The 23,748-nt window shown below is 39.5% G+C and overlaps 1 long non-coding RNA gene across 1 annotated transcript in view; it reads right to left on the minus strand.

The window, feature by feature from the left end:
- The window catches only part of LOC308429441, a 52,252-nt gene that overhangs the window by 10,625 nt on the left and 17,879 nt on the right, over nucleotides 1-23,748 (minus strand). The window lies entirely within an intron of this gene.

The raw sequence follows: 23,748 nt of genomic DNA on the forward strand, positions 1-23,748 counted from the left end.
ACAAGGTCTCTTGCTGTTCCTACAGCTGTGCTGCATGCATACTGCAGGAGAGCTGCCTTTCACAGTTCCAGCCAATTCGCCCTTACCTGGCTCTCATCTCATGGTAAGGATGCTGGGGTTACAGATGCTGCTGCATCCAACGTTTTATGTGGGTTCTGTGGACCAGACTCAGGTTGTCAGGCTAGTGTGGCAAGCACTGCTCATCTGTACCCCCCAGACCTGAAGCACATACTTGTACTCTGCTCCCAGTTTTAGAGGAAATGCATCATTTCCCCATTTAGTATGCTGGCTAAAATTTGTGCTATTTAGTCTTTATTATTTAGGTGTCTTCCCTCGCTGCCTAGTTTCTTCAGAGCTTTTATGATAAAGGGTGTCAAATTCTGTTTTGACCATCTCTTCAGCTATTGAGATGACCCTATGACTGTTGCCTCTGTCTGTTATTTATGTGTGGAATTAAATTTACTATTATGTTCATGTTAAACATTCTTTGACTATCTGGAGTGAAATGAATTAGATCATGTTGCAAGATTTTAAAAAATAGTTTGCTGATTTAATTTTCAAAGTCTTACTGAGAATTCTTTTATCTGTTTTCATCAGGAAAATTAGCCTCGTTTGTTATTTGTTTGTTTTGTTTTCTGGTTTACAAAAATCACGGCAATCTTCATAGAATTTCTCCTATCTCAAATTCCTCCTGAATGCTGGGATATAGTCATGAGTCGCCATACTGATGTTTGTGGGGTTTTCCTGAGATCAAATCTCACCCGGTAGTCCAGGTTTGTTTGGAAATCACTCTGTACCCAAAGCTGGTCTTCAGTTCAGAGAATGTCTCCAGCCCTGGCCTCCCATGTGCTGAGAAATCTGTGGTCAATATTTGTCTTAGTCTCTGTTCTACTGTATGAAGAAACATGATGGCCACGGCATATCTTATAAACGAAAGCGTTTAATTGGGAGCTTGCTTACAGTTGTAGAGGGTGAGTCCATGATCATCAGAATGGGAAACAGAGAGAGACAGGTCGAGCACTAACTGATAGCTTAACATCCTCATTGTAGGATGCAGGAAGAGATTGAGAGTGTGTGTGGGGGGGGGGGACGGAGAGACGGAGGGTTCAAGAGAGTAAGACTGTGCCTGGCTTGAGCATTTGAGTTCTCAAAGGCCACCAGCAACAACACACTTTCTTCAACACGGCCATACCTCCTCCAACAAAACTATACACCCCAATCTTTCCTAAACACTTCTACCGGCTGAGTCCAGGCATCCAAACATGAACCTACGGAGTCCATTCTCATTCAACTTCTGTTATTATTTTCACCCTTCCATTTTTGGTCTATATGTTTCTGCCACTGAGGCATGTTTCTTGCATATAGTAAATAGTAAAAAATTATATTTACTATTTAATTGTGTGCATGTGAGTATGTGTACCTGAGTGTGTGTCTATGCATCACAAGCCTGGAGAGGTCAGAAAAGGATGCCCTGCAACTGTGCAGGCAGTTGTGAACTGCCATGTGGGTAATTCACCAAACTCAGGTCCTCAGCAAGACCATAAGCACTCTTAACCACTGAGCCATGTCTCCAGACCCTGAAAATTATTTTTTAATCCAGTCAGCTAGTCTGCATCTTTTGAGATTTAAGACCATTTCATGTTATGTTAATACTGAGAAGTATTTGCTGATTCCTGTAATTTTGTTCATAGTTTTCCTAACTGGGTTGAATACTATTTTTTCTTTTTCACACATGCTAGGGATCACAGGTACACGGAAATACATGTGCTGACACCGCTTCTGTCATAAGGCATCCTTCCCTGGGTCCATGTGTGACTTTCTTCCTCTTCTGTGAATGGTCAGCCTTTGTTGCATTTTTCTTTTACCCTTCCTTCCATCCTCCCATCCATCTATCCTTCCTTCCTCCCTTTTGCTTTCTTTCATACAGGGCCTTATATATATATATCCTTGGTTGGCCTGGAACTTGATTTGTACATGAAGATGACCTTGAATTTCTGATCCTCCTGCCTCCACCTCTTAAGTGCTGAGATCACAGACATATACTACCTTTCCTAGGTTTATATCGAGCTTAGGTCATCTTAGGCACTCTCCCCTGCCTTAACTCCCGTGGGTAACACTTCTTCAAGTGCACATTTGCAATGCTCGTGTGTTCCTTGTGAATTGATTTAGTCTGTGCTTGCACTGGAACGCCATGTCTTGGCTGACTCTGAAAGGTAAGTGTGAGACAGGGCAGTGCTAGTGTTTGGTTATGTATTAATGGTGCCTAACATGGACGATGACATGCTTACCTGTCTTTATAAACAGCTGTTCAGTTTTTACTCGGAACTTACTTCCAGCTGGTGTCCACATCTCTTCCTAAACTCCAGGGTTTTTCTATGATTCAGTTGCACACTTTCAATGCCTTCAGTGTATCTACTAGGGCTGTCACTCACTCCCTTGGTTTCTTAGGTTTTGTCTCTTAACAGAGACAGAATTCTTAAGAATATACATGACGGTTGTTGTTGTGGTGGTGGTAGTGATATAAGCCCTTAATCCCAGCATTGCCCTTGGAGGGAAAAGCAGGTGGATTTGTGTGAGTTTGAGGCCAGCCTGGTCTACAGAGAGAGTTTGAGGCCTGCCAGGACTACACAGAGAAACCTTGTCTTAAAAAGACCAAAAACAAACAAACAAAAAGTTTAGAGAAGTTTTTAAATATAGTAAAATCAGCTGTTAAAAAGTTAGAATTGAATGGCTTCTTCCTGGATGGTCTTTGATTTCAGTCTACCAGGTCTGTGGTTAGGGGTGAGTGTTGACACAGAGCCCTTCGCCCTTCTCCTCCCTGTTCGGGCTGATTCTTTGCCTGGGCCCAGGCCATACTAGCAGGGTTGAAAACATTTTAAAGACACACAGGTGCCTTCCCATACTATTGAAAACTGTCATTCCAAGAAATTTGGAATTTTCCAGGGAATTTTATCCTGTGAGAAGAAAAAACTGGGCACAGTGCCAACTCAGGAGGAGCTTGTCTTTCAGAAAGGTATTTATTCCACAAAGTTCTGACAACTAATCAGACCACTTCACTTCACTGGAGCCAAGCAGTGGTGAACATGACCACACCTTGGCCAGTGTGCTTACTCATACACATCCGTGTCTGCCATTTAAGTCTAAGCCTGAGCTGGCTCCGGCAGTGATGTGGTTGCCACCCAACCATGAGAACCTAAGTTCAGTTCCTCAGAGCCCACATAAAACAAAACAAAACAAAACAAAAGCCTAGGTGTGTGGTGAGATCTTAGACTCCAGGTATTAAGTGGAGACAGACAGATTCCTCAAATCTGGCTAGCTGACTTAGGGATCTTGGGCTTCAGTGAAAGACCCCATCTCAAACCATCTCAAAGAAAAAAGTGCAGGTGATGGAGAAAGACACTCCATACCAAGTACCTTCTGGACTCCAAGTATACATGGACAACTGTACACCTCCCCACACACACACTAAACAAAAACTCAAGTCAGGAAGCTGATGATAGCTTTGAGGGATGGGTTAGTATACCTTTGTTCCTCTTCCCATACAATTATGGCTACATATAATAAATGTCCCTTTTCTGCTTTTAACTATGCTGTGTTTTAAGTGGCCTCAGGTGGGTGGGTGGCTGAGTCACAGTGGGGCCAGGTTCTGACCTAACCACTGTGGTAATAAGGCTGATCAAGAATCACGTGTCCATCACACTCATTCACTACAGACGCCTCCCTTCATTGCACATCAGGACTTGATGCTGGTCACACTTAGCTTTGTGGTCTGTGGGTCCTGCAGGCTCTCACTTCCCCTAGACACAAACTTTATGCAGCCTGAGTTGGCTAAGGTCCCAGCCAATAGATGTTGTCTGAAGTGTGCCAGAGAAGCAAACAGCAAAGTTCTGCAGGAGAAGGGAGAACTCAGGGAACTCAGACCTCTGTCTGCCAGAGTCACAACTTCCGGTCCCACCCAGCGATCCCTCACCCGGCGGAAGGAATAAGGCAGAAATGACTATTGCACTGAGACAGGACAGAGACTCTCAGAGCGGATCCCCTCACGCAGAAATCCTGTTGACACAGAATTGCAGCACTATTAACGACTGCTTAGAGCCTTTGTCTTTCGTAACTACACACCTGCAATTTTCTAACAATCTCGCCTGAACGCCATTCGTAGAGAAAGAAAATGTCCTCAGCCCGTTGTGTAGCCCCAGTGGCTCCAGAATTTACCTTATGAGACTGAAATTCCATCCAAGTTATGTCTGAATCACCTTATAATATTACTTATCCAAGAGAGAAAACAGAAAAGCAACAAAACAGAACAAGGTCTTTTTGTGCCATATAGAAGGGCATATATGGCCAATGCAGAGACAAGTACAGCATTGTACCTATGAGCCCACATGCACGCAAACTTGGCAACTCTGGGTTCTTATTTTTTTCTGCTGACATGTTTAATGTCTATATTAAAATATCTTTAAAGCAGGACAGTAGGGCACATGCCAAATGCCTTCAATCCTAGCACTCAGGAGGCAGAGGCAGGTAGATCTCTTAAGTTTGAAGCCAACCTGGTCTACAGAGAAAGTTCCAAGATAGCCAGGACTACACAGAGAAACCCTATCTCAAAAGAATAAAACAAAACCAACCAACCAATCAAACAAAAACTTTAATTAAAAATCTCTGCTTCATACTGGCTAGTCCTGAAATTCTTTTCTACATCAAATCACAAATCTCAATTTGGCCCAAGTTGAGGTCACTAAAACATTGATGGAAGTCCTTATGCTGTCAGGCTGCCAGCAGAGTGGCCTAAGCAAGCACACATAGCTTAGTAACCTGGGACTCCACTTGGACTGAGTTATGTACATCCCTCTTTTCTAATTATGGCCTTGGCAGACCAGCTCCTTTACCTGCATGTACTATGCACACAAGCTGGTTGGTTACATCTATCTTTTATTCACCTCAAGTAATTTTGTCCTCTTGGTCAGTTAACCTGGGCTTAGTCCTGGAAGCTTCTAGCCTCTATACAATCTAATCTAGGCCTAGAATATTTTCAGCTGCTGACACTTGCTGCTGAATAAGCTCACTGCTTCCTAGTTCGTTCTGATCTTTGGCTACCTAGTCAACTCAGTTCAAATTCCTCTCCACGCTGACTGATTCTATCTGACTTCTCTTGGCCTCTCCTGAATCGCTCTTTTTGATCTTGTACTAACTTTGGCAGTCTGTTCTGATCTTCTGGCTCCTTCTCATTCCCTGGCTGTTCTGTCTTCACGTGTGTCTACCTTGTTCTTTCCATACTGTCCTGGTAAACTGCCTCCCTCCCTTCTCTCTCTTTTTCTCACGAGAGTTGGGCAGATTGTATTCTGTCAAATCTTTCTCTGATTTGTCACTTTGTCTGCCACTCAAGTAGACATCACTTTTAAACATGGGTGCTTCCTTCTACAAACTAACTTGACCTTCATTAAGGTGTGTACTAAGGCTGAGCCACATCACAACTAGAAGCAGTGTTTTCCAGTAAATAACATAATCTTGGGATTCACAGTGTGATCAAATATCCTACAACACAAACCCCTCCGAACACTGTACCGGGCAGCCAAGTGAAACCCTCACTTATATCGAGCTACCTATTCTCTGGACAATGATCTGTTGCTTTTTCCCTAACAACCACCAAGCATAGACTGTTTCCTTTCAAATGTAATGTGAAAGAAAAGGCAATTCAGCCTGAACTGGTTTTGGGTGCTTGTAGATTAATGTAAAACTGTGTCCTCACATGAACTTTTAGAGAGGAAGCCCATTTACCATCTTATGCCTACACAGGACTGAGTAAGCTTAAGATTAAACCCTAATGCCTTATGGGGACACACACAGTAGAAAGATGATTACATGATCCAATCTATCAACCAAAATAGAGAATCTTAGAAATCACTTAAACCCCATAAAAGGAAACTCAAACTATCCTCAGGGCCCTTGAATACCATCTGTCACGTGACCCACCATCACTCTTGACAAGCATCCTTTTCTAATCTGTGCTACCACCTCATTTTGAAATTATCTTACCTCTTCTGCAAATTTCGGTGAGCCTTGATTTTTAGTTCTTTGGACAAAAGGCCAAGAACCTGGGGACAGTCATGATGACATAAGCTTTAATTATAGCATTTGAGAGGCAGAGCAGAGAGATCTGAGTTCCAGGCTAGCCAGGGCTACATAATGAAACCTGTCTCTAGCAAGCAAGCAAACAAAAAGAAGCCAGTTGAGCCCAAGCACTGTAAAATAACTGACCCATTTCTATAGTGATCTCCAGCCCATCACTGATACTGCTGTTCCTTGATTTCAGGTCTCCAAGAGCACTGTATTCTCTAAGTATGGGCCACTTTGGGGCTGGAGAGATGGCTTAGTGGTTAAGAGTATTGGCTGCTCTTCCAAAGGTCCTGAGTTCAAATCCCAGCAACCACATGGTGGCTCACAACCATCTATACTGGGATCAGATGCCTTCTTCTGGTGTGTCTGAAGACAGCTACAATGTGCTCACATAAAATAAGTAAATACATCTTTAAAAAATAAAGAAAGAATGGACCACTTTAATGCTGCATCTAGCTGCAGCCTTTGGAGATATGTTAAGCAACAAAACAGATCTTCTCCAAAGTTTTCCCTCCTTCAAGAGGGGACATGATTATACCAAGGTTTGCCCTGTGGATAGGGTAGGGCTGCCAGTCTGGTCCCTCCCTTCCCCCACCCACATGCTCCCAACCCTACCCCTACCCCCACCCCAGGGCTGTCTCATTTATTCCCTGAACTTCCCCCACAGGGAGTCATTACTAGAGCCTTAGTCTATGTCTTACTTTTCCTGGCTCAATTTTCTACTTATGTTCTTGCTGTTCTATTCGTAAGAGGCTAGGGTATATGGCTAATTCATATTTAGTAATTTATACCAGAATCTAAGCCACTAGCCACAGAACATTGCAGGCTAACAGAGCAGCACCAAAACCATCGAGCCTTTTGACTCAAAACTTTGACCCTGACCACTGTTTGCAAGGCAGAGATTGCAGAAAAGGGAAGTATGTACAGATGGGCCCATGCTAGTCTCTCTGAAGTGTACACCAGTCACTGTGGATAGTCCTCTCTACAAATTTCACAAATTACATCTAAGGAAACCACACTCAAAGAAACTTACCCTATCTCTCTCTCTCTCTCTCTCTCTCTCTCTCTCTCTCTCTCTCTCTCTCTCTCTCTCTCTCTCTCTCTCTCTCTCTCATTCCCCTAACCCCATGTGTGTTTTAAGCTTGTACGTGCCCTGTCCATGAAGTCCAGAAAAAAGGAAGCAGATCTCCTAGAGCTGGAGTTACAACCCTCAGTTGTGAGCTATTGGAACCACACGCTGGGAACTGAAATTAGGTTCTCTGTAAGAGCAGTCTGTGCTCTTAACCGCTGAGCCTGAGCCACCTCTCCAGTCCCCAAAGATTGCAGCTGTCATCAGACTCACCAGACACGCCAGAAGGCATCAGATCTCATTTCAGATGGTTGAGAGCCACCATGTGGTTGCAGGGATTTGAACTCAGGACCTCTGAAAGAGAGCAGTCAGTGCTCCTAACCACTGAGCAATCTCTCCAGCCCGACTTTTTTTTTTTAATCTGAAGTTTGTGCTTACCTCTGAGTCTTCGCTCATATCATTTCATGTTTAAATCTTTTCAAAAATTCTGAACATATTAAAGCAGGGACAGCCTTGTTTATAGGATCAAGTATCAGTTATACAGTCCTCAGAATTTTTTTTTTACTTTGCATACTGTGTATATTTGGGATGAAAAATCTTTTTATTCTTATACAAGTCAACCAGCAAACAATTCTAAGATATAACAGAAGCTGCGTTTGGTGGAAGCAGAAGAAAAAAAAAACCCTGAGCCTGCCTAGACTACATAGTGAGCGCCAGGCTAGCTTGTTGGGACACTGTCTCAGAAAACCAAGAGCTGCAGATCCAGTTAAGTTGATGAGCACTTGCTAGCATATTATTCTATACATAGTGCTCTGGTTTTTGTTTGTTTTTGTCTCGTATGTGTTAGTGTGTATGTGTGTGTGAGAGAGAGAGACAGAAAGACAGACACAGAGAAGAGAAAATCAGTTTAAACAGTAATGCGAAAGGGAAGGAAAGTCTCGGCACATAGCTCAGTGCTAGAGGCTGGCTAGCATGTATGAATATCTAGATTCTAGGTCTTAGAACACAACAAAAGCCAAATTACCTAGATAAAAATAAAACACACCTGAAAACATTACAAAATATATTTTTTGAAAGAATGTAAAAATATACCACATTCATTGACAGAATGACTCAGCATTAGTAAAACATAAATTCCAGTAAAATTAATTCATACCCAATCTGGTCAGAGACTGAAAATGTTAATATTAAAGTTAGGATGGATAAGTAAGTATGCATAAATAGCTCAATATCCTGAAAAGGAAGCAGTAGAAAGCAAACTTGGGACTGGGGAGATGGTTCAGTGGCTAGGAACACTTGTTCTTGTAGAGGACATGGGTGCAGTTCCCAGTTCCCACAAAGCAGCCAGGCGAGCCAGCCCTGTTTCAGCCTCTCCTGGTTCTAGGTGCACAGTCAGTGCCCACACGTACATACAGTACATACAAGTATACAAAGCACACACACAAAGTAAAAAGTGCCATCTTTTTTTTTTTAAAAAAAAAGAAAACTTGATATTTCAAGCTTGAAAACATATTAGTACTACCCATGAAAAACAGAAGAAAAACAGAATTCTAATAAAGAATACTGGGAACTTTCATAGCCAAAAGCAAAACCCCCAAATGGACTGGGGAATGAATGTAAACTATGAGGTAAGGTGGAGAAGGAAAGGAAGCTCATGCTGATCTCCTGGCTGTCCTCTTTCCTCTCCTGCCTTTTGCCCTGTGCCAGTCTGTGTGAGGATGTCAGAAGCCCTGGAGGTAGAGTTTCAGGCAGCTGTGAGCTGCCAGAGGGTGCTGGGAATTGAACCTGGGTCCTCTGAAGTCTGCCAGTGCTCGTCTGCGGAGCCATCTCTCCAGCCCCTTTCCTGCTTTTTAATTTCCATGTCCTCCCCCTCACCTTGTTTCCTCCTTTTTCCTTCTTTCAGCACTACGAAAGGAGTGTTCTGCTACTGACCCAGAGCCCCAGCCTTGTCAACAGCTTTTCTTCATTTTAGGTAAGAAGGACAATGTCCTAAGAAGAATTTAAAATCCAGATGCAATAAAAGAGTGATAAACATGATCTATTAAAATGATTTCACAGCAAGCACTACATAAATTAGGTATTGTGGAACACACTTATAATCAGTACTCAGAAGGGTCACAAGTTCAAATCCAGCTTAGCATTAGGAAAGACTCTTTTTCAAAGTAAACCAAAGTGAACTACAATAAAAAATAGCTGAAGCCCACAGACAAATCACAAAGAAAGTAACTGTAGCACAACCCACAGGTAAGAAGTTATCAGAGAAAATGTTCCTAAAGTATCTATCTTTAAAATCAAGGCCTAAAATGATCTCTAAAATAATCTAAACTATCTCTTTGTTTGGCACATCAAGCCTCACTGCGTTAAAAGAATGCAAAGTAGCACCGACCTGTCTCTTTTACAAAGGTATGATTTCTCACCTCACAGACCAGTAAAAAACTCAAAGGTCTCAATAACCTCTGTGTGACTTCATGCAAAGAAGAATTTATTCCCTGCATCTAGGAATATAAAATCTCACAATGTCTACAGAGGAGGACTTAGGAATGTCAGGTAAGGATATATGTGGTTATCTCTACCTAACAATTCCCTTTCTAAACACACTGTGAAGAAATGCTTTTATACCTATAAAATACACATGGGCAAGGCCATGAATCACATTCCTTTTAATTCCAGAACTAGAAAAGCATAAAGTCTCATATGTTGCTAAGTTAGAACAGAATATCAACACTGTGGAGCACAATAAATCATGTGGCTGTAAACCTAATGGTGAAGATTTCTACGAACTGTGAGTCGTTTCCCAGACACAGTAGGCAAACCCCAAGCTAATCAAAGCGTGAAGCGAGTGTGTCAGTGGGAGCTGGAGAATGGCTCGGCCCTTAGGCGTGCTTCCTGCTCTTCCAAAGGACTGGAGCTTGGTTTCCAGTACCAATGTCAGGAGCTGTAACTCCGGCTCCAGAGCAGTCTATGGTCTCTTCTGGCTTTGAAAGATACCAGCATGCTCATGAAAAATATGTGCATAGTCATGTAAATATAATGAGAATTAGATCTTTTTAAAAAGCATTTGTGATTACTTACTGTCTTCTTTGAAAGAGCAAGTATAAGCATCCATGGTTAAATAAACATAAATATCTGTTTACTTTTAAAGAGAAAAATGAGACAAGAACAAACTGGTCACTGAGGAAATGAAAAGAGTAGAAGTGGTTCTGATATTTTATTTGGTGTACAAAATAAATTTGGTACAGTTCATTTTTATTTTTAATTGAAAAAACATAATATATTTTGATTATGCTTACCTAAGTCTTACTCTATCTCCTAACCCTAAAGCTCATTTAAAATATTAAGTGATAGCACACATCCAGGCAGGGCCAAGCAGATCTCTAAGTTTAAGGCCACCCTGGTCTGGTCTACAAAGCAAGTTCCAGGACAGCCAAGGATACAGAGAGAAACCCTGTCTCAACCAACTAAAAAAAAAAAAATCATATTTGACCTGCAACACTTAAACAAATGGAAAATACTTTAAAATGAAAGATGTTTTATAAGCCCTACCAACTCATATATATTTTCTATTTATTTTATATCTTTATGTATATGTGTAAACACACTTTGACCTTTGTTCTAAGATGAAGCACTTCTTCCTCGTTCTACAGCACTGTTAGTTCCCTTCTTACTGTAAGAGTGAATAACCCACATAGTAAGCTAACAAACTATGATGTTTTGTTTGTTTGCTTGCTTGCTTTTTGAGATAGGATTTCACTCTGTAGCTCAGGAATTCCCTATGTAGATCAGGTTGGCCTTGAGTTCAAGACTCAGTGATCTACCTGTATCTGCCTTCCAAATTCTGGGACTTGTGGTGTGTGCCAACACACCTAGGCTGGGTTTTTTTTTTTTTTTAATTTTAAATGATTCATTGATTTTTTTTTGCACACCATTTAATACTGTATTTCTAAGTGATAATATCATAATTTTATCATATTCGATCTTTATATCCAAGTAAAAACATAATAATAATTATGTCTAATGAATATATAATTCAATACAAATTTATAGAAACATAAAGTGTACCAGATGCCAAGGACAATAAGAAAGTATCATTTAGTTATCACTAGGTTCCACTTTATGATACTGAAAGTCTTATAAACAGCAGATTGTTAGATGATGTGTGTGAATATAATTCATGCTAGTTTCAAAGGGTAAAGGGCAAACTTTATGATGTAGATGTTACAGATTTAGAAAAGGCTAATGTAACAGGCCTCCAGACCTTAACACAACTGACACCATGAAGGAAGTACCATTCTAGCCATAAAACACAACACCACCTGCCAAAAAGGAAAACAAAGACCTAAGCCATTGAATTCCCTAAATGTCCTAACCTTGTTTCTCAGCTTCTGTGGTTCTGCTTCTGGTTGCCTATTCCTGCTAACTCAAGTATGTTAACCCAGAATATGGTTTCTGTGCTTAAAAGCTCACCCTGAGATTCTACACTGGGATCCCCAACACCCAATGTTGTTGCTAGCCAGATAACAGTGATTTCCTATTGGCTTAAACCTATGTTCAAGTCATCTTTTCTGGTGAACATTCTAAACATCTAAAATAGAAAATTTGTGTTCCCTGTTTTAAACATATTTTTTAAAATTTTAATGTCATCATTACAAACCTTTTTTTTACTTTCTAATTCATTTTTTTATTTATTACATATAAGTACACTGTAGCTGTCTTCAGACACACCAGAAGAGGACATCAGATCCTACTACAGATGGTTGTGAGCCACCATGGGAATCGAACTTGGGACCTCTGGAAGAGCAGTCAGTGCTCTTAACCGCTGAGCCATCTCTCCGGCCCCTTAAACATAGTTTTAAAAATCGTCTTCAGTTGCCTGTCTGCCCATGTCCATGTAAGTAACCCTAACCCAACTCAATGATCGCAGAGAACTACAGTTAGAGACAATTATGAGCCACCCTGGACCTCTTGAGTAGCCAGAGTGTGTAACTGGTGAACTATCCCTCCAGGACCTTACCGAAAGTGTGTGTGTGGTGGGGGAGCTGGGGAGATGGTGTTAGCAATTAAGAGCACTGGCTGCTCTTCCGGAGGACTCAATTCCCAGCACCCATAAGGCAGCTCACAAACTGTAATGTCCTCTTCTGGCCTTTGCAGGCACCAGCACATACCTGGTACTCATACATGCTGATAAACACTCCTATACAGAAAATACATTTTACATTTTTAAATGAAAAAAATTACAACTTAAGAAAACTGTTTGTGTGTGTGTAAACACACTTTATCTACCTATCTGTCTGTCTGTCTGTCTATCTATCTATCTATCTATCTATCTATCTATCTATCTATCTATCTATCTATCTATCTATCTATCGATACCCCTGGGTGCCAGGAGCAGACATGGGATGTCCTGGAACTGGAGTTACAGTCTGTTGTGATCTGCCTGACATATGTTTTGGGAACAGAATTCAGGTCTTCTGAAAGAGTAGGAAGTACTCTTAACCCACTGGGACATCTCTACAACCCTTTACTTTATCTTTTTAGCACGCAAATCTTTCTGATCTAATATAATTAAACATTTATCAAGAAAAACCCACAAGATAAAAACACCTCACAAATTATGACCCTGGAGTCACTCAAAGTCATGCTGTGGTTTCACAACACACTGTTCAAGCAAAAATGATTTCATAGTTTTAGGAGTTAAGTTTCTCTAAATCCAGGCTGTTGTGGTATTTAAAAACAGAAACCAAGTGCCTTTATGAATAAGCCTTTGCCTTATCCACTCTTCTCTGGGAACTATAGTGAAGGCTACATAAAGTTATTCTAGAGCAAATTATGAGAGAACAGCGCTATGTTGTTTACATCCCCACCTAGTGGTCTACAAAGCATTCCAGATAAATATTTAAGAAAGCATACTTATGGGAGCTGGAGAGATGGCCCAGTGGTTAAGGGCACTGACTGCTCTCCCAGAGGTCCTGAGTTCAATTCCCAGCAACCACATGGCAGCTCACAATCATCTGTAATGGGATCCAGTGCCTTCTTCTGGTGCACCTGGAGACAACAATGTACTCATATACATTAAAGAAATCTTTTAAAAAGGAAAACATACATACAAGTAATATTGTACAGACTGAGCAGGTTTTGTCTATTACATACATACATACATACATACATACATACATATATATATATATATATATATATATATATATATACAACAATTAATGAAAAAGACCATGAATTTGAAAGAAAGCAAGGAGAGGTTTGGAGGATGGAAAGAGAAGGGAGAAATGATATGATTATAGTCTCAAAAAGAAAAGAACATATGTTTAGTCTCAGCACATTGGAGGCAGAGGCAGGTAGACCTCTGTGAGTTCAAAGCTAGCCTGATATATATAGTGGGTTCCATGACAGCCAGAGAGATGTAGAAAGACCCTGACTCAACAAGCCCCCCTTCCCCAAAATGCCCCAAACTCTAGAACTTCTCTGGCAATAAAATCACAGCACCAGACTTTCACAGACAAAATGAGTGCAATTATAACCTTCCTTCCAATTACAGCTGGGGAATGTCTGTCCAGGATCGTTATGTCACCAGCAGAATCATAGAATCTTCCTAGAGCGTTGCTGGTAATTAATGTTAAGTAATTAAAACAATTCTGCACTAAAGCAAACTTCATTTGGGTAAAGTGCTTATTGGGAGTGTGTTTTATTTTGAGAAGAATAAGGTCTAGTCTTCTCAATTACAGAAAAATAATCTGATGACCTGGCAGTTAGTTTCCCTGATGAGACAGTGAAAGTCAAAGATACAGACCAGTTCACCGCTATCCTAATACAAAATACACATATGTTACAAGCTGTGAATTGCTAACCCTACATCTCAGTTTGTTTTCTCTTTCCATATAGTTCCTCAGTTTTTCCCCAATTCCCACAATTTTCCTTTCATTCTTTTGCACAGCATATTCACAAGAGCAGTAAAACTAAAAGTACCATTTTAGTTATTTTAAAAATCTGTTTAAAATTATATCACCAAATTGACTCCGGGTGATTAGATAGTTTTATGTTCAAAAACATGAGTTGTTAAGTTCCACCTTAAGTGGTGGAATGCCTGCTTTACATGCACAAGGCCCAGGGTTTGATAACCTGAAATACAAGCAACAGCAACAGAAAACAAAACATACAAACAATATGTCCAGGCTTATAACTGTCACCAGTCATAATACAGAAGTCATCTCTCAGTCAAAGTCTTTTGACTCAGCTTTTAGAATCGCATAATCTTAACAGGCAACAGCCATGGATTTGCTAACATTTGTCTTGTCAAGAACATCTTATACATGTAGTCACATGGATTATACTGTTCAGAGAATAGTTTCTATTTCTCATGTCCTTGAACTTCATGCTTGTTTAATGTACTACTGCTTCCTTCTGTATTGCTGGCATTATTCTATAGTACACTAAATACTACATGACACAGTATGTAACATTGTGTGAAATGTAAAGTCAGTTTGTTTACACGCTCAGCCCCTGAAGAACATTTGGGTGTTTAAAGTTCATGTTTATAAATAGAGCGGCCATAAACATTAATGCCTAGGTTCTTTTCTAATTTTAATTATAGGTAGTTTACTATTATATATATGTGTATTATATATATATATATACATACATATATATATACACATACACACATACATATATACATACACATGATCTGGTTCTGATGTTTTTACATAATGTTCTTAGAAAATAAAACTTTCGCTCACAACCATCTGTAATGAGATCTGATGCCTTCTTCTGGTGTGTCTGAAGACAATGACAGTGCATTAATACACATAAAATAAATAAATATTAAAAAGGGGGGGGGCTGGAGAGATGGCTCAGCGGTGAAGAGCAGTGACTGCTCCTCCAGAGGTCCTGAGTTCAATTCCCAGCAACCACATGGTGGCTCACAACCATCTGTAATGGGATCTGATGCCCTCTTCTGGTGTGTATATAAACAGCTACAATATACTCATATACAAAATAAACAAATATTTAAAAAGAAAAGAAAACTTTCAGAACAATGATTTAAAGATAAATATTTTTCTTTGGTGGTACTGAAGGTTTAATTAAATGCAGGCCCTGATGCATGTGAGGCAAAAGTCTTCTACCACTAATCTATACCTGCAGTCCTAATAAATATTAAAATGCCTAAATTACTTCATGATTATTCAGAGATTAGCATTAAGAAGACAGTTATTCCTATTTGTATGGAAAAAAAGAAATGATTGAATAATCATGCTTCCTTTAAACATAGACATATGTCATAACTTACTTAGAACCTTAAGTGGGAAATGACAACGTGTCTCCCCCACTTCCTCTACAGGACACACATAAGCTACTTAAGGCCTCAAGTGAGATCCCAGAGTACTCAAGGCACAAAGCAACTGTATAACCAGGACTGAGACTCCTGTTTGAGCAAATTTTCATCTCTGGTTTAAGAAAATATATTTACAACAATCATTTCAATAAAATCACTGTAGCTTTACAGAGGAAAATTAATCCACCATGTTTATAATATTCTTAAACCTTGGGTCTATTGTCATGTGATTTTTCTCAAGATTGAACAAGAAACATGGATGGGATAGTCTGAATAGTTACTCATCCACCAAATCCAGGAACAAAGACAGAAAAAGGATGAGAAGGTTACTATGTGCTGAGACATTGTAAACAATGAGAAGAAAAAACAGTAAGAGCTGGTGGGTGAGGTGGAGGGGCAAAGCTAGAGAAGAAATCCATTGTACTAACTATTCTGCCAGCTTTTGTCCTGTTTTTTATACTAGCAGGAGTATATGCTGGCATTAGATACTTGAACTGTTTTCTTTGTAAATTGATGAATATGAACAGTTACTCGTGTGAGCACTGTATACTAACAATGATTGGCATGCTAAGATATGCCCATGATGCACAAGTGCATGGATGTTATGGAGATAATTAATCACTGATTGGCTTTAAGATACAACTCTAATACTGTTTGATACTTTTTTTTTTTTTTTGAGGAGAAAGAATTATTTGGCTTACACTTTCAAATCACTGTTTATCACTAAAGGAATTCAGAATAGGAACTTAAACTATTAAAAAATTCAGGGCAGGAACTTGGAGGCTGAAGCTGATACAGAAGGTATGAAGGAGTGATGCTACTGACTTATTCCCCATGGCTTCCTGAGTCTGCTTTCTTATAAAGCCCAGAGTCATCAGCCAGGGATCTCACCACTCACAAAACTGGGGACTCTCCCCGTCACTATCTAAGAAAATGTTCTTTTGGCTTGCCTGCAGCCTGATCTTTTTTTTTTCTTTTTTTTATTAATTAATTTATTTTATAAAATATTATAGCTTACAAAACTTCTTACATAATAATGTTACATAATAACATATGATGAATACACATTTTTTTTTTTTTGTTTTGTTTTTTTTTTTCTTTTTTTTCTAAGAAAGACTGAGGCTTCCACTTTTTGGCCTTTCTTCTTTTTGAGCTTCATAAGGCCTGTGAGTTGTGTTTTGGGTATTCAGAGATTTCTTGGGCTAGCATCCAATTATCAGAGACGGCAAATCATGTGTGTTCTTTTGTACTGGGCTACCTCACTCAGGATGATAATCCCTAGTTCCATCCATTTGCCCTAGGAATTTTGTAAAGTCATTGTTTCTAATAGATGAGTAATACTCCATTGTGTAAATGTACCACACTTTCTGTATCCATTCCTCTGTTGAAGGAGATGTGGGTTCTTTCCAGGTTCTGGCTATTATAAATAAGGCTGCTATGAACATGGTGGAGCATGTGTCCTTATTATATGTTGGAGCATCTTTTGGGTATATGCCCAGAAGTGAAATAACTGGGTCATCAGGTAGTACTATGGTCAGTTTTCTGAGGAACCACCAGACTGATTTCCAGAGTGTTTGTACCAGTTTACAACCCCACCAACAGTGGAGGAGTGTTCCTCTTTCTCTGCATCCTCACCAGCATCTGCTGTAATCTGAGTTTTTGATCTTAGCCATTCTGACTGGTGTGAGGTGGAATTTCAGGGTTGTTTTCATTTGCATTTTCCCAATGATTAGGAATGTTGAGCATTTCTTTAGGTCCTTCTCGGCCATTCGATATTCCTCACTTGAGAATTCTTTGTTTAGCTCTGTACCCCATTTTTAATAGGCTTGTTTGATTCTTTGGAGTCTAACTTCTTGAGTTCTTTGTATTTATTGGATATTAGACCTCTATCAGAGGTGGGATTGGTAAAGATCTTTTCCCAGTCTATTGGCTACCATTTTGTTTTCTTGACAGTGTCCTTAGCCTTACAGAAACTTTGTAATTTCATGAGGTTCCAATATTGATTCTTGATCTTAAAGCATAGGCCACTGGTGTTCTGTTCAGGAAAATTTCCCCTATGCCTATGTGTTCTAAGTTTTTCCCCACTTCTTTTCTAATAGTTTCAGTGTACCTTGTTTTATGTGAAGATTCAATTCAAATTCACTTTGATTCACTTGGGCTTGAGCTTTGCACATGGAGATAGGAAAGGATCAATTCGCATTCTTCTGCATGCTGACTGCCAGTTGAACCAACACCATTTGTTGAAGAGGCTGTCTTTTTTCCATTTAATGTTTTTAGCTTCTTTGTCAAAGATCAAATGACCACACGTGTGAGGGCTCATTTCTGGGTCTTCAATTCTGTTCCATTGATCCAGCTGCTTCTCTCTTTACCAATACCATGCAGGTTTTTTAAAAACACAATTGCTTTGTAATATAGCTTGAGGTCAGGGATGGTGATTCCCATAGAAGTTTTCTTGTTGAAAATAGATTTTGCAATCCTAGTTTTTTTGTTATTCCAGATGAATTTTCAAATTGCTTTTTCCAACTCTATAAGGAATTAAGTTGGAATTTTGATGGGGATTGCATTGAATCTGTAGATTGCTTTTGGTAGGATGGCCATTTTTACAATGTTGATCCTTCCAATTCATAAGTATGGGAGATCTTTCCATCTTCTGAGATCTTCAATTTCCTTCTTCAGAGATTTGAAGTTCTTGTCATATAAACCTTTCACTTTCTTAGGTAGGGTCACACTAAGGAATTTCATATTGTTTGGGACTATTGTGAAGGGTATCTTTTCCATAATTTCTTTCTCATCATGATTATCCTTTGAGTAGAGGAAGGCTACTGATTTGTTTGAGTAAATGTTATATCCAGACACTTTGCTGAAGTTGTTTATCATCTGTAAAAGTTCTCTGGTGATATTTTTGGGGTCACTTATGTATACTAACATGTCATTGGCAAATAGTGATATTTTGACTTCTTCCTTTCCGATTTGTATCCCTTTGACTTCCTTATGTTATCTAATTGCTCTGGCCAAGACTTCCAGTACTATGTTGAATAGGTAGGGAAAGAGTGGGCAGCCTTGTCTAGTCCCTGATTTTAGCGGGATTGCTTCAAGGTTCTCACCATTTAGTTTGATGCTGGCTACTGGTTTGCTGTATATTGCTTTTACTATGTTTAGGTATGGGCCTTGGATTCCTGCTCTTTCCAAGACTTTTAATATGAAGGGGTGTTGAATTTTGTCAAATGCTTTCTCAGCATCTAGTGAGATGATCATGTGATTTTTTTTTCTTTGAGTTTGTTTGTATGGTAGATTACATCGATGGATTTTCATATATTGAACTATCCCTGCATCTCAGGGATTAAGCCTACTTGATCATGGTGATTAATCATTTTGTTGTCTTGGATTTGGTTTGCAAGAATTTTATTGAGTATTTTTGCATCAATGTTCATGAGGGAAATTAGTCTAAAGTCTTATATCTTTGTAGGGTCTTTGTGTGGTTTAAGTATAAGAGTAATTGTGGCTCTGAAGAATGAGTTGGGTAGTGTTCCTCTGTTTATATTTTGTGGAATAGTTTGGAGAGTATTGGTATTAGGTCTATGAAAGTCTGATAGGATTATGCACTGAACCAATCTGGTCCTGGGCTTTTTTTGGTTGGGAGGCTTTTGATGACTGCTTCTATTTCTTTAGGTGCTATGGGATTGTTTAGATAGTTTATCTGATCCTGAGTTAATTTGGTATCTGGTATCTGTCTAGAAATTTGTTTAGAAATTTGTCCATTTCCTCCAGATTTTCCAGTTTTGTTGAGTATAGGTTCTTGTAGTAGGATCCGATGATTTCTTGAATTTCCTCAGTTTCTATTGTTGTGTCTCCCCTTTCAGTTTTGATTTTGTTAATTTGGATACTCTCACTGTGCCCTCTAGGGTTTATCTCGCTGGCTAAGGGTTTATCGATCTTGTTGATTTGTTCAAAGAACCAGCTCCTGGTTTTGTTGATTTTCCTCTTGGGTGTATTTGCTTCTTTTTGTTCTAGAGCTATTAGATGTGCTGTCAAGCTGCTAGTGTATGCTCTCTCCAGTTTCTTTTTGGAGGCACTCAGAGCTATGAGTTTTCCTCTTATTACTGCTTTTATTGCATCCCATAAGTTTGGGTATGTTGTATTTTCATTTTCATTAATTCTAAAAAATCCTTAATTTCTTTATTTCTTCCTTTACCATGTTATTTCTGAGTAGCGCATTGTTCACCTTCCATGTGTATTTGGGATTTTTGTTGTCTTTGTTGTTATTAAAGACCAGCCTTAGTCCATGGTGATCTGATAGGATACATGGGAGTATTTCAATCTTCTTATATCTGTTGAGGCTTGTTTTGTGACTGAGTATATGGTCAATTTTGGAGAAGGTGCCATGATGTGCTGAGAAGAAGGTATATTCTTTTGTTTAAGGATGAAATGTTGTGTAGATGTCTGTTAATTCCAATTGGTTCATAACCTCTGCTAGTTTCGATGTATCTCCGTTCACTTTCTGCTTCCATGATCTATCCATTCATAAGAGTCGGGTGTTGAAGTCTCCCTCTATTATTGTGTGTGGTGCAATATATGCTTTGAACTTTAGTAGGGTTTCTTTGATGAATATGGGTGCTCTTGTATTTGGAGTATAGATGTTCAAAGTTGAGAGTTCATCTTGATAGATTTTTCCTGTGATGAGTAAAAAGTGTCCTTCCTTATATATTTTTTTGATAACTTTTGGTTGAAAATCTATTTTATTCAATATTAGAATTGCTACTCCAGCTTGTTTCTTGAGACTATTTGCTTGAAACTATTTCCCCCCGGACTTTTACTCTGAGGTAGTATCTGTCTTTGTGTCTGAGATGAAGTTTCTGTATGCAGCAAAATGCTGGATCCTGTTTACATACCAGTCTATGTCTCTTTATTGGGGAGTTGAGTCCATTGATATTAACAGATATTAAGGAATAGTGATTGTTGTTTCCTGTTAATTTTGTTGTTAGAGGTAGAACATTATGTAGGTAGAATTATGTTTGTGTGTCTTTCTTCTTTTGGTTTTCTTGCATGATTATTTTCTTGCTTTTCCTAGGATGTGGTTTCCCTCTTTGTGTTGGATTTTCCATCTATTAGCCATTGTAGGACTGGATTTGTGGACAAATATTATGTAAATTTGGTTTTGTCCTGGAATATCTTGGTATCTCCATCTACAGTAATTGCGAGTTTTGCTGGATATAGTAAACCTGGGCTGGCATTTGTGTTCTCTTAGAGTCTGTATGATGTCTGTCCAAGATCGTCTACAAAATCTCTGTTGAGAAGTTTGGTGTAATTCTGATTGGTCTGCCTTTATATGTTACATGTCCTTTTTCCCTTACTGATTTTAGTATTCTTCCTTTGGTTTGAACATTTGGTATTTTGTGTTGGGAAGGATTTCTTTTCTGGTTCAATTTGGAGTTCTGTATGTTTATGGTCATCTCCTTCTTAAGGGTAGAGAAGTTTTCTTCTATGATTTTGTTGAGGATATTTACTGTGCATTTTAGTTGATATTCTTTGCCCTCTTCTACACTTATTATCCTTAGGTTTGGTCTTCTCATTGTGTCCTGAATCTCTTGAACATTTTGGGTTATGAGCTTTTGGTTTTTGCATCTTCTCTGACTGTTTTGTCTATGTTTTCTATGTTGTCTTCAGCCCCTGAGATCCTCTCTTCCATCTCTTTTAGTCTGTTTGTGATGCTTGTATCTATGACTCCTGATTTCTTTCTCAGGTTTTCTATCTCCACAGTTTTTTCTTTTTGTGATTTCTTTATTGTATCTATTTCCATTTTCAATTCATTCACCTGTTTGGTCATGTTTTCCTGTAGTTCTTTGAGTGTTTTCTCCTGGGTATCCTGTAATTGTTTAATTCATGTACTTCTTGAAAATCTCCATCATCATGAAGTATGATTTTAAGTCTAAATCTTGTTTTTCTGGAGTGTTGGGAAATCCATTACTTGCTGAGGTGGGAGAACTGGATTCTGACTTTGCTAGGTTGTCTTGGTTTCCATCGCTTGGGTTCTTGCACTTTCCTCTTGCCATCTTGTTGTCAGTGATTTTAAGGTGATCTTTTGTTTCTGATTGGTACTTGTCTCTCCTGTGTGTCTGAAGGCCCTTGGGCTCAGGAGGGAGATTGCTTCTGGGTGTTCGGCTCTTTGTGGGCAGGCAGTGAGTTCTGATGGCAGTGACTCAGTTCTGTCTTCCTGGGCTCAGGTGTGAGAGCTCTTGTGAGGCTGTTCTGGGAGTTTAGCCCTCTGCCTACAGGTCCTGAGTCCTAATGGCAGAGACCCAGCTCTTTCTCTAGGCCAAAAAGGACTCTTTTCCAGAGAGCACCAGACTCCCTGCCCTCCGAGACCTCCCGGCATTCCCACGGTGGACACTGTGTGTCAGGCTCACCCTTGGTCCAGGTAGAAAACACCTGTGCAGCTGATCTGGGAGCTTAGCCTTCCACGGGCAGATCCAGAGTCCCGATGACAGAGACCCTGCCCTCTCTATCCTGTTTAATACAGCTAAAGGCAGCTGATGAACGAGAGGGGGGCAGTGAGGTTTCCTCAGGACCCTGTGTAGGACAGGGAAGGTTGTCCGTGCTCTGGTGAATGGATGGAGAGCACTACCTGGACTCACTGGGTTCAAACCAGCAGAGCACACAAGGTAGGAAAAGGACAGGGAATAGGGAGGAGCTGTAGAGGGGAGAACGGGAGTGCTGGATTGACATTATCGGTTTTTATTATTTATTTGTTCTTTTCAGACAGGCTGATCTTGAACTTGTAGAAGCCTCTTTCCTAGTATCTTGCCTTATTCATGTCATTGCTCACCTGAACTCGAAATCTGAATATATACACCTCTTTATATATATATATATATATATATATATATATATATATATATATATATATACACTGAGGCCCACAAAGAAAAATGAGAATCAAAGTATCTGATGAACGCACCAAGACTTCCACCAACATGCACTGTGCCAGATTCTGATGCTTGGCTTTATCTAATATAATGGCAGATCCCCGTCTGGTTTATGTTTCCTTTTTTTTTTTTTTTTTTTGTTACTTTTATACTACAAATAAAGCAATAGAGATTTGATTACTTAGATGAATGAAATGAAAAATCATTTCTTTTATTAATGATTACAAACTTGGGATCTGCTTAAAACAAACAAACAAAACCTCTGAACAGGATCCCATATAGATTATATGAGGGCTTTTTGCTTACCTATGATAGTGCATATCATCAAAAATTATACAGACTTCTTTCTTTTATCCCTTTCCTCCTCCTTCTTCTTCCCCCTCCTCTCCTCCTCTTCCTCCTCCTCCTTCTTTCCCCCTCCTCCTCCTTTTTTAAAGACAGGGTTTCTCTGTGTACCCCTGGCTGTCCAGGAACTCACTCAAGAGATCTGCCTGCCTCTGCTTCCTGAGTGCTGGGATTAAAGGCATGTGCCACCACCACCTAGTCATACAGATTTCTTATCAGCTTTTGATAATCTTTGTGTATTAAATATGTAGCCCAAGATAATTCTTTATCCAGTGTGGCCCAGAGTAGCCAAAGGATGTACACTCCTATACTTCTCTTAGTTTACTGGTTGTTGCTATAGTCAATTGTCAAAAACTTTGTGTGTTAGCAAAATTTTAGTTTTTCATGTCAGAAATGTAAAACAAGTGAAATTAGTTAAAATCAAGGTGTGACAAAGTGCTGGCTTCTTCTGGAAGCTTCAGGTAAGAATGTGCTCCTAGCTTCCCCAGCTTCTCGTGGCTGCCACTCTGGTTAACATCACCAGGCTTTGCCTTCATGCTGGCCCTTTCTAAAAGCCTTTGTGATGACTTTCAGGGCTCACCCAGAAAACCTAAAATGACTGCCACACCTTTAGTCACACTGACAAAGTTTCTATGCCATGTAAGATGACAATCTCATATTCTAGAAATTAACATGTGGCCCTTTCTAGAAACTGTTTTCAGTCTATTACAAGAGACGACTCTTTAGCCATCTCAGCGTGGCAGCCACTTATCAATAATCTGTATCATTTCCCCTTTATTAGAATGTTATGTAAATGTAATCATTACGGTATATAGAATTTTAATCTGGCTTCTTTTACATCTCATGATAGCCCTAAAATTTTCCACATTGTTGCATTTTTCATAGCTACTCCTTGGTACTTGTGGAGGTTTTAGATCCAGAAACCCTCAGTGGTACTAATAAAAAAAAATCCA

Source organism: Micromys minutus, assembly GCF_963924665.1.
Source record: "Micromys minutus genome assembly, chromosome: 13".
NCBI lineage: Eukaryota > Metazoa > Chordata > Mammalia > Rodentia > Muridae > Micromys > Micromys minutus.